The sequence below is a fragment of the Larimichthys crocea genome, chromosome X, assembly GCF_000972845.2.
Source record: "Larimichthys crocea isolate SSNF chromosome X, L_crocea_2.0, whole genome shotgun sequence".
Taxonomy (NCBI): domain Eukaryota; kingdom Metazoa; phylum Chordata; class Actinopteri; family Sciaenidae; genus Larimichthys; species Larimichthys crocea.
The window spans coordinates 18572862-18585322 of NC_040020.1; the positions used below are offsets into that span (position 1 = coordinate 18572862).

The following is a 12461-nucleotide window of genomic DNA, read 5'->3' on the forward strand; positions in this document are numbered from 1 at the left end:
TAATGAAATGGAAGTGTTCAGTTCACAGATAAATAGGGTGTGTGCGTGTGTGTGTGTGCGCCTGTGTGGTCATCAATCAGCTGCAAAAGCCTCAGGACACTCAAACAAACACACCCTGCGATTTAAGACTGTTATTAAGCTCTTCTATGTCCAGCCATCCATCTATCTGTCACAACACACAACTGCACTTCCACATGTGATGTCTTCTTGACACTGTCCTGCAGCATAGACTGTGTTCTGTGTGGAATCATCTCAAATGCTACCAGAAACTATAAGCTCACACATTCATAGCAAACACAGAACTAATGATGAATGAACAATGAATGACTAATCATCAGAACAATAAATAGAATAAACAGTCACATCTTTGTGTTGCTGATTGTAGCTAAAGCTGTGAAGTGGTGTGTTAAGTCCTTCTTACAGCAGCTCTGTTCATTCCAAATATATCTGCACGACTGACAGAAATTAGCAGACGAGTCATCGGCTGCTTGATGTTTGATTTCATCATAAAACAAAGAGGAGGAATGGATCCCTGCAGGGTTCAACAGAAGAGCAAATAAAAAACAGTCCCAACGACAAAATCACACACACACACACACACACACACACACATACACAGGTAAACACACACATTCTCTCTCTAATCACCCCCTCACCCCGCGCACATACACACACCACCACCTCCAGGTGCTCATGGTTCGTTTTCCCGTCACATCATCTGTCTTCATTTCCCAGAGCAGCCAGATAAGACCTGAAAGGAGCGTGCTAGTGATACAAGGGACCTGTGTGTGTGTGTGTGTGTTGTGGAAGGCACTCAGTACTTCTCAGTACTGTGCTAATTAGTAGTGTTGCCATGTTTTTCACCCACAATTTGATACTATTCTTCTTTTCAGCTCTGTCATTATTCTCTCTATTTGTTTGTCATATTGATAATAACAGCAATCTTAACTTTAAAGTATTTATAAAATCTAGTTTTGGACAACAGTGCTGTTTTGATTGGTCATTATTCAGGCAAGCTGATTTTTATTTTGGATTTTAATTCAGATTTCAGGGAGAAGAAATGCAGCGAGGAAATGGGACAGTGTGTATGTGCTGCTTAACTACGCTTCACCTTCCATTCACTCCCATCATTTTCTCTGCATGCAGCCAGCTGCTTCCTGACATTTGTCTGCTTTCCTTGTTCTTCTTCAGCAGCATTTTCACACGATGGCTAGCTCTGTCATGACGTAATGCAGCAGTGAGGCTTTATTATCATGGTCAGCTTTTATCCGAAGTGGTACACAGTGTCTATTGTGGAGGTTACATCCTGGATACCACTCAAGGAATAATAGAGATGAACAGTGTGAAGAACTTAAAGAAATAAAAAGAAAAGTGGGGGAAGAGTAGAGAGAGACAGAGAGAAACAGAGATGGGGGGAAGACAACAGAGGATAAAGATGGAAGGAGGAGGTGTGTTTGCAAAGCATCTGGATTCAGTCTCAGATAAGAAACACTTAGTCAGCAGGCACCTCATCACTCAGCCTCCCTCTTTCTTCTTCTCCGTCTTGTGAAAACTCTTGTGTATCTACCGGCTTGCTTTCAGCTAGGTTTTTGTTTAGTTTTTTGGAATCTCCCTTCTCTGATATCCTGTTGCTGTGTGATAGAGAGGAGACCAGTAAAATAATTAAAGAGCAAATGTGGAAAAAGACAGCTACAGTCGGAATTATTATTATTATTATAATTACTAGAATGACTAAACACAACAGGAAGGTCAAATTGTTTACTCAACTCAGTACTTGTGCTTGATTTGATGCGTTGTGAAGGAAACAAACAGTGGACAGAATATAATTTAATCTAAAAGAATTATTATTAATAGCAATATAAATATTATATTTAAATTGAAAGCAGTAGTTCTATTAGTGTTTTTTTTTTTATGTTTTTGCATCTATCACATTTTGAATTTCTTTTTTTTTTTTCTACTTTCACGGAACTCTTCTGAACAGATGACAGTAAATATATTCTATGAGCAGTGCAGCACCAGAACATATAACGTCAAATGCTCATCAGCGTACTGTAAACATACTGTAAACGCATACTGAAATCTTTCTGTCAGAGGCCTGAATATGTGTCTGGGGTGGCACACTCATGTCTCCTGCTCCTGACATGCAACACCTCCACAACATGCTTCATGATAAACTGGATGCTTTTTATTTGTCTTTAGCACTAAAATGAGAAGCAATGCGTTCTTTACAATTTGTCCTTTTGAATGAGTCATGTGGAGTGCTGTGCTCTCTCTCAGGGAGATATGTGACACACTCACACACACACACACACACACACACACACACACACACACAGCCAAAGTACACTCAGAGCCATACACACAAAGAACAATATGCACCAACACTTTCAGAGATGTACGAGGTACGTCACTAACAGTTAGCAACTCACACGAGCAGCTGCGCACGCACAGTTTCACACAGCAGCCTACAGGCGCGCACACACCACAATACATACACATTACTGCTGCACTCTTATGATGAATGAACTATAAATGTCCAAGGATGAAATGAAAAATAATAAAACATGGAAAAATATGGTCAAAATAATATAAATGAGCAAGACCTTTATACCACCCTGAGTCAGTGCAGTGTGTGAACTACTGTAAATCCTTGTGTCTCTTCAAGTATGCATAGCTAAAGAATGATGTTATACAGTATATCACTGTGCATATGTGTGTGTGTGTGTGTGTGTGTGTGTGTGTGTGTGTGTGCTGGTTCAGGGCATTTTAGTAATAATTGAAACTTTTATTTTCTGAGTAATAGCCCCATCTAGAGTAATGCAGTCTATCAGGAAAATTACTACAGACGTACACACGCATACATATACACACACTCACACACACACACACAGGCACACACAGCTATACTTACAAGGGCAAGCCTGACTGCCTGCATTCATTCCTTAATTCCTGTTTCAAAGTGATGTCCTTCCTCTGATGACTTTCATCATATTTCTAGCTTTGAAACATAAATACACACACACACACACACACACACACACACACAGGCCCCTATATCGCAGACACCCAATCTATCTCACACATCACTCTCAAAGGCCTTGTTGCTAGGAGATAGTTCTCTATTTGTGGAGAGAGAGCGACAGAGAGACATAGTGCGAGATATATAAGGGAGTGGTGGTGGAGGGGGTAGGTGTGTGTGACAGAGGAAGAGAGTGATAGAGATAAATGAAAGAAAAGTGCAGGAATGAGAAATCGAGGAGATAGTAGAGTCAAGTTCCTTTAAAGCTGAATGAATCTCTCAAGACATCTTCACACATGTACACAATCTCTCTCTCTCTCTCTCTCTCTCTCTCTCTCTCTCTCTCTCTCACACACACACACACACACACACACACACAGAACAATGTGTGTGTTCCTACAGCCCATGCATGGTCGCTCATGTGAATGTGTATATATCCGTGCAGAAACACGAATGCCTGTCAGTGTGTGTGTGTGTGTGCGTGTTCCTTCAATTGCAGCAGTGGTGGGATCCAGCAGGTCATATAATGGTTGGCTGGTCACATTGTCTGCCCCAGCGGTCAGTCCTTCACACTCACTCTGTCCCCTATAATCTGCAGATACATCTATTATAATCTGATAAAGCCTGCAGAGAAAAAAAAGCCTCGTTTGAAACATTGTGGAACGTGAGAACAACACGTCTGCAGGGGGAGAAGAACCCACTTTCACTGTTTCTGCTGCTTGCATTGTCCACAAAAAGATACATGCATAAAAGCATACACAGTATTAATATTTGTATATATAAAACATGTGAGAATGATCAGCGGCTACTAAAGACATTCAAACTGCAGTTTGGGTCCAGCTTCCACTGTTGGTTATATCTAAAACTGTTAATATGATGCTTCTGTGAAAAACATAGATCATTTATTAAATGTATTAAAACTCTTCAAAAGAGACTCTCTTGTCTTGACTGGAAAGACAATAAATACACTTATCGCTCCATAATGGGAAATGCATATTATTATGTATGTATATGTATATTTCAGACAAATAAATTATAGGCAATATCAGTTTACAATAATAATAATAATTTAAAAAATAATAATACTTTAATTTAATTTATTTTTATGTCTCATTATAAAAGATAATAGGCCTTTTGTAAAGTTTTTTAACTATATTATAAAAAATAAATGAATGAATGAATAGATGAGTTTTTCTAGTGTTATTCTACAGTAATAGTGATGTCACTTAGATCAGCTTTAGAATATTAAATCATCCATCTTTGCTCACAACATCTTACCTTACATGTGCATAAACTACAGGGTATGGATTTCTTTTTAAAATACAGGAATTTGAAATTCTAACTGTTGGTAATTTGGAAAACAAATTATCTGAACAAATCTTCAAATGTTCTCCTTTTAAGCAACATACATGTTTAATATAATCAAAACTGGTCCATAACTATAATAAACTAATAAAGGGAAATAGACTATTCGGTGGGATGGACTATTAATTTTCATGGATCCACATCAAGTACACTCAGTTGAACCTGACATGTTGAAGCAGTCGTTGCCTAATATCTTCCAGCCTCTGTGTTTTGAAGCAAACTCACTTCCAGTTTAAAGCCAGCTGCTCACTTCAGTCCATTACTAAAAACCAAGGATTAAAAACAGAGTCATTACTTCACAGCTTCACATCAGTTCAAATGAATCTTCTTTGTTTTCACAGTGAAAACATTATTTAGTTGTCATAATAGCAACTCATTAAGCATACAGTATTCAAATGGCTTTGTACTGCATTTTCTATCAAGCTGTGACTGTAACAATTATGAACTCCTAGTTCTACATGAAAACGTGTGAATGAGGCCTTGTGTTACACAGCGTAGTATAACGCTCTATGAGCTCCCAATATGCTGCCGTACACCAGCGTTACCAAATGAAATTATTTGTTTTATTTTAGTTATTTTCATTATTGTAACCACCAGTGGAATGTAGCAGCTGTCTGTGCTGCTTGACTGACTGCATTGTCTGTCACAGTGGTTGGTCTGAAACTCACAGTGGTCCTAATCCTCTAAAACATTCCAGAGAAGCGGAGAGAAAGCCCAAATATGTGTCCAAAAATCACCTTGACAGTGTCAAAAGAAATACAATTCAAATAATAAATCCAAATATAAGTACAAGGACATCTGACAAAAACGAATTACAGTTCTTACTATTATTCTGAGCCGCACGTGTGGCCCATTAGAAATCCTAATCTTTTTAAACCTTACACATACACAGCATCCATTATGATGCAGCCACTGGAACACAGAAATAATGCTTTTTCTACTGCCACCTGCCTTCTGCTTTCTGCACAGTAATGTTTCAGTGACCCGCGCAGTCCAAAGCACGGGAGACAGAATTATGGGAAAGTCACGTTCACAAAGTGGATTGTTGTTTCACACTGAATGACTTTAAAAATAAAATAAAAATCTGTGAGACAACACAACCGAAGATATTTTTAGAATTACTATTTTGACTTTTTATGCACAGTCAACGATTAATTCAATATGAAAATATAGAATTTTATGGCCCCTTCATTTTCTCTCTGACGTCTTATCATTTCTAATAGGCCCACTGGAATCTTAATCAGTTACACATGGTCTTCTCTATACCACTGTCTCTGCCGTCCTTTCTTTGCGATCTGTCCATCCGTCGTTTTTAAGCATGTTTCCTCTTGCAGTGACAGTTTAGTTCCTTTAATCCATCACCTACTTCCTCTTTTTCTTCGGTACTCACATGCACATTTTTAGGAGTGTCTCAAAATGTATGTTTCTAATTGAAAAAGTAACGGGGGGGGGGGGGGGGGGGGGGTAAGAGGAGAATGAAAGACAGAGAAAGAGACGCACACACACACATACACGCGCACACACACACAGCTAAGGCAATGGAATGCATATCTCAGTATCTGGAAGTGATTAGGCAAAAAGCTAAAGCCTGTCTTCTCTTTCTGTGTCTGAGCAGCAGCAGCACACACTCTAGCCACCCCAACCTTCACCTCACCACAGAAACACACACACACACACACACAGCATCAAAATGCCTTTAAAAACACAATGTTAAAAGCAGAGCCGTTAAATTGTCAGAAAGCTGGGTCAGATGAGCTGATGCCTTCCTCAGTTTACCCACTTGTGTCAGTTACACTGACAGCAAGCTACAAACTTATTATTATTCTTTCCATTTCTTCAGTACAGATGTGTTTCCTTACACATTATATATATATATATAGATGAAGACTGAAGAGGATGCATGTGAACAGAGTGTGTCTAATAAATAAAGCTGTGAGTCCTACTGTAAGCAAAAGAACACACAGCTCTACTGTGGTGTGTGCTGAGGAGTTCTGCTTCACTGGCAGTACCAAGTCAGTACGTAATGGATTTGTACAAAAAAGTGTGCTGATGTAAAAATAATCATTAAATAAGAAGATCTTCCCAGTGTATTTTTTCCACAGAGGGATGTTTACACAGTGTATCATGTGATGTACAGAACAGAACTGACATAATGAAATAAAGTTTATTACATAAATTAAGTAATTATCGTAGCATTTCGTGTTAACAAGGGCAGATGGAAAAACAAATATATATATATATTTTTTGTAGAAATGTTGAGTTCCGTGCTGGCTGCTTCATAGACTACACATTCTATCTGACCTGGAGAGGCTGATGTGAAACTTGTAAACCTTTGTAAATTTGACATGTCAATCCTCAACATCAAGCATTACACTAATTTTGTCCTTATAAAGAAAACATTGACACAACATTAATGAATCTGTACTAATGGCTGTCACTGACTGCACAGTTTGTCCTCTTTCTGTGTTTCAGTGTCACAGACACTCGTTTATACCGAGAAAGAAAAGATTTAAAAAAACAGATTCAACACAGGCCACAAGGAGACGTGTGGGACCTGAGCTGTAATTGGTCACTTTGCCAACAACTATGACTGACAGCAGTTTGTCCTGACTGTTTCTCATTATGTCCTTCACATTGATTGGCACCCTAATTACGGTAATATTTCCCATCTTCATTCCCTTTGAATATTGCTCCTTCGTAATGGCCTCAAAATCAAAACCAGACCTTGAACCTAATGCTTATGATTAACCACTGAAATATTTATATGTATGTGTCACTGTGTGTGTGTGTACATGTGAGTGTGTGTCTGCGTACAAGTGTGTGTTTGTGTGTGTGTACGTGTGTCATGAGAGGATGGTAAGCACAGACGAAAAGACAGTAGGCACTAATTGATTGGCAGCCATGGCGACACACCAAAGTAGAAGCGAGCAGTGATTTAGATGAATACGAGCTGAGATAGTGAATGACAGGCTGGTGTGTGGACCAGTAAGTGACTGAGTGAGGGCAACAAAAAAAAATGGAATGACTGCCAGATTACTGACTAACTTGCCAATTTCGCCTCACAGTGTTGAACGTGTGACCACACACACTATGAGAAAAACAAAGACGAGAGAGAGCACAAAGGCAGTGTGTGAAGAAGAAATGTCTGTGAGGAAGAACACAGAAAAATAAGTGAAAGATGAGAATAATAAAAAAAAGGTAAAAACGGAGAGAGGGAAGCAGATGAAAAGAAGGCTTTTCCCTCTCTTCTCTCCATTCCTTGTCGTTCGCTTTTGCCACTTTCTCACCAAATCAAACTATGAGGGCCCCGGTCTGGCACTGTTTTAACACACACACACACACACACACACACACAGTTTGACTGTGTTGTTTTTGTCAATGAGTTTACATTCAGTCAGTGAATTCACACAATGAGAGGCAATTGACTAGAGACTAAGCAATTTCCCAAGGCATGCGCACACAAACTGACACATCACACACACACACACACACACACACACACACTAAACATTGTGTAGCTTGAGCAGGAGAGCAGAGAGTTAAATTCAGTCGTCTACCTTGTCTGTGTGAGTACTCCAGTTTCGCCCGGCTTAAAGGGTTAATGCCCCCAAAAACACATAGGATCCTTTCAGGCACGCATGAACGCTGAGTCGGCCGGGCACTTGGAGAAAAATAACAATACACCTCCGTGTGTGTGTGTGTGTGTGTGTGTGTGTGTGTGTCTACGTCGCTTTGTTCTTCTTTGGAAAATATGTAGAAAAGACGAGCCCTGTTTTTTCCCCTTGGTTTCTTGGCGCCTCTCTTTTTCTCAGTCTTTTCTCTCACTTCTTGTTTTCATCAAGCCTCTGCGCTCCTCCAAGTGCGGGATGGAGAATGGAAAAGAAAAAAAAAACCCGCACAGCTCCTCTTTCCCTCCTCTGCCCCCTCTTTTTTCTCCTCTCTGAGTTCCACAAAATGCACAATTCTCTGTCTTTATTTCTCCAGCAGTTTCTTTCCTCTGTCTCGCTGCCTCTCTCAGCGCGCCTGCCTGCGTGCGTGTGCCTGTGAGCGCCGTCTCCTCCACCTCTGCTCTGATGTGCTACTCTGCCTCTCCTCTGCTCCCTCCCTCCTCCCTCTCCCTCTCTCTCTCCCCCCCGTGAGTTTGAAGCTCTCTGGCTGGCTGAGCGGGGGGAGGGAGGCGGGGCCAAGAGGACAGAGAGAGCAGAGGGATGAATGGGATTGGCTGACGTGGAGCGGGGCGAGCGAGGTAGAGAGAGAAAATAGTGAGAAGGGAGAAGAGGTGGAGGGAGGGGCTGGGGTGCTGCTTTCTGCATTTGGAGGCTGGAGGTGTAGATGTGTGGAGAGAGGAGGAGGAGGAGGAGGAGGAGGCCGGAGCGAGAGGCACTCCCTCTCTCTCTCTCTCTCTCTCTCTCTCTCTCTCTCCCTCTCTCTCTCTCTCTCTCTCTCTCTGCATTCTTTCGCTCTGATCTCCCTGATTTCCCGACCGCATATGTATTCATAGCACAGAAACTACACCTCTCAGCCGCTCACACATGATCTCGCTCTTTCTGTCTCTCTGTCTCTCTCTCTCACACACACACACACACACACACACACACACACACACACACACCACATTTATTTGTGTGTGTGCAGTTAGGTTTTGAGGCAGCTGTATAAACCAAAGGTACTGAAAGGGGGGATGGGGGGAAGAGGGACTTTGATTAGACAAACACGGGCAGTCCTACACATGTATGAATGTATCACACATGTATGTGCAGCGATGAATACATACACTGTCTTTGTCACATTGTTCTGGATAATGTGTGTACACGGTACTTTTTTAAAACTGGTTTAAATAAATAAAAAGTCATTAATCTAAAAGAACAAATACAGTCAGCTCTGTTTAGTGTGTGTGTGTGTGTTTAAAGAATGCAAATAACAGAGAACAGCTGTACGTGTGTGTTCTTGAGTCGATACGTCTGCTATATTTTGGTGTGTTTGTGTGTATGTAGAGAATAATTTTTTTTATTATTATTATACTTTGATCTCTTAGTGATATTTTCATTATCCACTGAGGATTATTTTAAGGCAGTGCGAGAATATGTTTTTTTTAACACAGCAGTAAAAGAAAAATATTACAGCTGCATAACTAAACTGACGTTAAATCTGCGATATTAAAAAAAGTTTTTAAATCATTGTGATCTTATAAATATTTCCTCCCTTGGGTGTTTTCTTTAACTTTGTGAGTATTTCTTTCTATGTTGTTCCTAATGCTACTTTTTTATTAAATGTGTAAATTTAATATGATTTTAAAGTATAAATGCAAAGTTCAAAATAATTATTACATTTTTTGAGTAAATGTATACTAATATATTCAACATGGTGAAATATATTAGTATAATATATTTCACCATATAAACAACTCACATTTATTTGATAATATTTATCACAACCTTTATAATATACACCATGCTCCTTACAATTTAGTCACTCACTTTTTTACACACACACACACACACACACACACACACTTTTTGTGCATAGCTGTTAGTCGTGGTAGTAATATCTGTGTATCAGGGGACTGAGGATATTGCTTGGAAGAAAATTGACATTCAGTCCATTATTTTACACATGGGCAGCCTTTCACCGTGTTATCCTGCACACACAAACATGAACAAGTCCCTCTACCATTTTATAGAACATTTACAATCCCCGTTCTGCTCTGAGAGGATCTCCCCGGAACAAAGCGAGCTCGGTTTGGTTGACTTTACTGCACAAGAGACACGAAACGGAGTGTAATGCCAGAGGATAAGAGGATGACACGGACACAGACAGGTCCACCCCAACAATGCCAAGGTAGGACAAGGTTAGTAAAGAAAGGTTTGATGAGTGCAGGGTTCTCTGGACCTTGCCCCAAAAGTAAAGAATGTTTTGTATTTTTAGGAGTGGGTAAAAAGAGATCAAATACAGGAAAATAAAATATAAAGTGGGGTTGCAGTGTAGCAGTTATAAACATCGTCCAAGCCCCATGGAAGCTGAGCTATATGTTTACTATGAAGGCAGAAAGCTTGTACGTGGTTCCATGCACCCGGGTTAGGAACCTTTTTGTAGAGTGTAATGGGCCTGAGGCTTGGTTCATGCTTTACTGTGAAATTTAAGAACCATATGCTTTCCATGGTGACTGCACACTGTACTCTAAGCTCAGTAAACAGTGTTCTTTTGGCACTGTAGTCAAATGAAGTTTTCTCCTGTTAGGATTCCTTTGGTACTATTTCTAGTTCTCTCTCAAATGTCTCACAACGGTCAGAGTTTTTATTCAGTCTGTGGCAACCAAAGCACTTTGGTTAAAGTTATGTAAAGATTGTGATTATGGTCAAATGTTGATAAAACATGTCTGAAGTCACTTTCCATCTTGAATAATGCTGTAGTCACTACAACGATAGGGATGAAGATGTCCATATTGGTGAAAAACAAATTAAATATATTGGCAGGTACATTCATTAACAACATTCCCTCATTATGTTCATAGAAAATATAATTAGCTTTACTTTTCTCTCAACGTGTATTTGCTGTTGCTGTTGATATGTAAATGTCATTTCTAGGAAACAGGAATGCAGCACAAGAGGAACCGCTGGTCGGCTTACATCACTTCAGCACTTCTATTGGTGCAAATGCAAACAGAGAAAAAACCCTCAAAGGTGTGCAGTTCTCAGGGGAGCTCCCTAGATCCCATGGAACTGTTTGGTCTGAAAATGGAAGACAATATATCTAAAATAATATATAAATATGAATTGCATTTAAATAAAATGTTTTCATGTATTCATGTATTCAGTTTGACTTTCAATTATCTTTTATTTATCTCTCAGTTATTGTTTTGCTGCTGCTGTTCACCTGTCTCTCTCTCTATTTATCTATAGAAATAAAACAGAATTGGATTTTGTTTAAGTTCATGTTACAAATAAAAAAATCATCAGATCAAGTAAGATGATTTTTAATAAGGAGGACAAAAACAGCATCAGATGAATGTGTAACAATAAGTAAAATTACAAGAACAGAAGTTTTTTTTTTTTTTCTCCTTATGCAGTGAAGCGGGTCCATATTTAATGAGCTGCATACATTCTGAAATCTAAAGAGAATTGATCTTGTGCCCACAGAACTAATTTAGTCATGACATACACAACTGTACACACAGCCTAAATATTAATCTATACATCATCATCTTCATCATCACCACACATACCTACACAAGCTAATGACATAAGCATCATCTCCCATAGAGGTTAATGGAGTATTGATTTTGCCATAGAGGCCACTGGCAGGGGGATGAGCATATAAAGTGTAGAGTTATCCTTAATCTTTAATGCTGCTGCTTTTATTACAAATTTATCTGGTATATATACAAACTATGCCTCTGTGTATCTATCTATGTATGCACTTATATACATATGTATGAAGCTGTCTGTGTACACTATAAATGCATTCCATGTATCTTTCACTGGCCAAGGGTCTCAAACAGGATCCATTCACTGGCTACCCAGATAGAGCACCGTGGGAGCCAGTGAATGGGTGTGATGCAATAACTTAGTGTCAGATTAGACAATGAATATGCCACACTGAGCAGGACTACTGGCCAATAAATGAGCTATCATTTTACCAAATCTTCATGTGATATTTTACTAAAAACACACAGGGTCTGGAAAGTCTGCATGAAGTGTGAAAAAGGCTTCATTGTCGCTTTGACTTTGTTGTAACTCAAGATTGCTGAGTTGCTCTCCAGTAAATACAGATGACAGCCTGGAGGTTTGGATTTCCAGCGTGAAGAAAAGGATAGATGGCTGTGATATTGAAGACTTCCTATGTAATGAATGAGTAATGAATATTAAACATCCCAAGCTGTTCTTTTCAAGTTGGCCCAAAGTCAGTGCTGCTTAGCTTTTTACATCAATAAAAATAAAATATAAACCATGCTGCTACAACCAGTTTGAAAAGTGCTGTAAAACAAACATGGCTTCTCAATAGTGAAGAAAAGCAAGAAACTGTTAAACTGAAACTCTTGGTGAGCCTCAGGCATGCAGTGCAGGACAGAAGCAACTGC

At 39.5% G+C, this 12461-nt stretch overlaps 1 protein-coding gene across 7 annotated transcripts in view; it reads right to left on the minus strand.

Annotated features, from left to right (window-relative positions):
* Window positions 1–12461, minus strand: part of tenm3 (teneurin transmembrane protein 3) — a 229612-nt gene that overhangs the window by 177914 nt on the left and 39237 nt on the right. The window contains exon 1 of one of the 7 annotated variants that reach the window (XM_027282803.1): window positions 7942–8216. The exons of the other annotated variants lie outside the window; for them this stretch is intronic. The gene's annotated coding sequence lies outside the window, so the exon portion shown is untranslated. Of the gene's footprint in view, window positions 1–7941; window positions 8217–12461 lie in introns of those variants that run through there. 7 annotated transcript variants of the gene reach the window in all.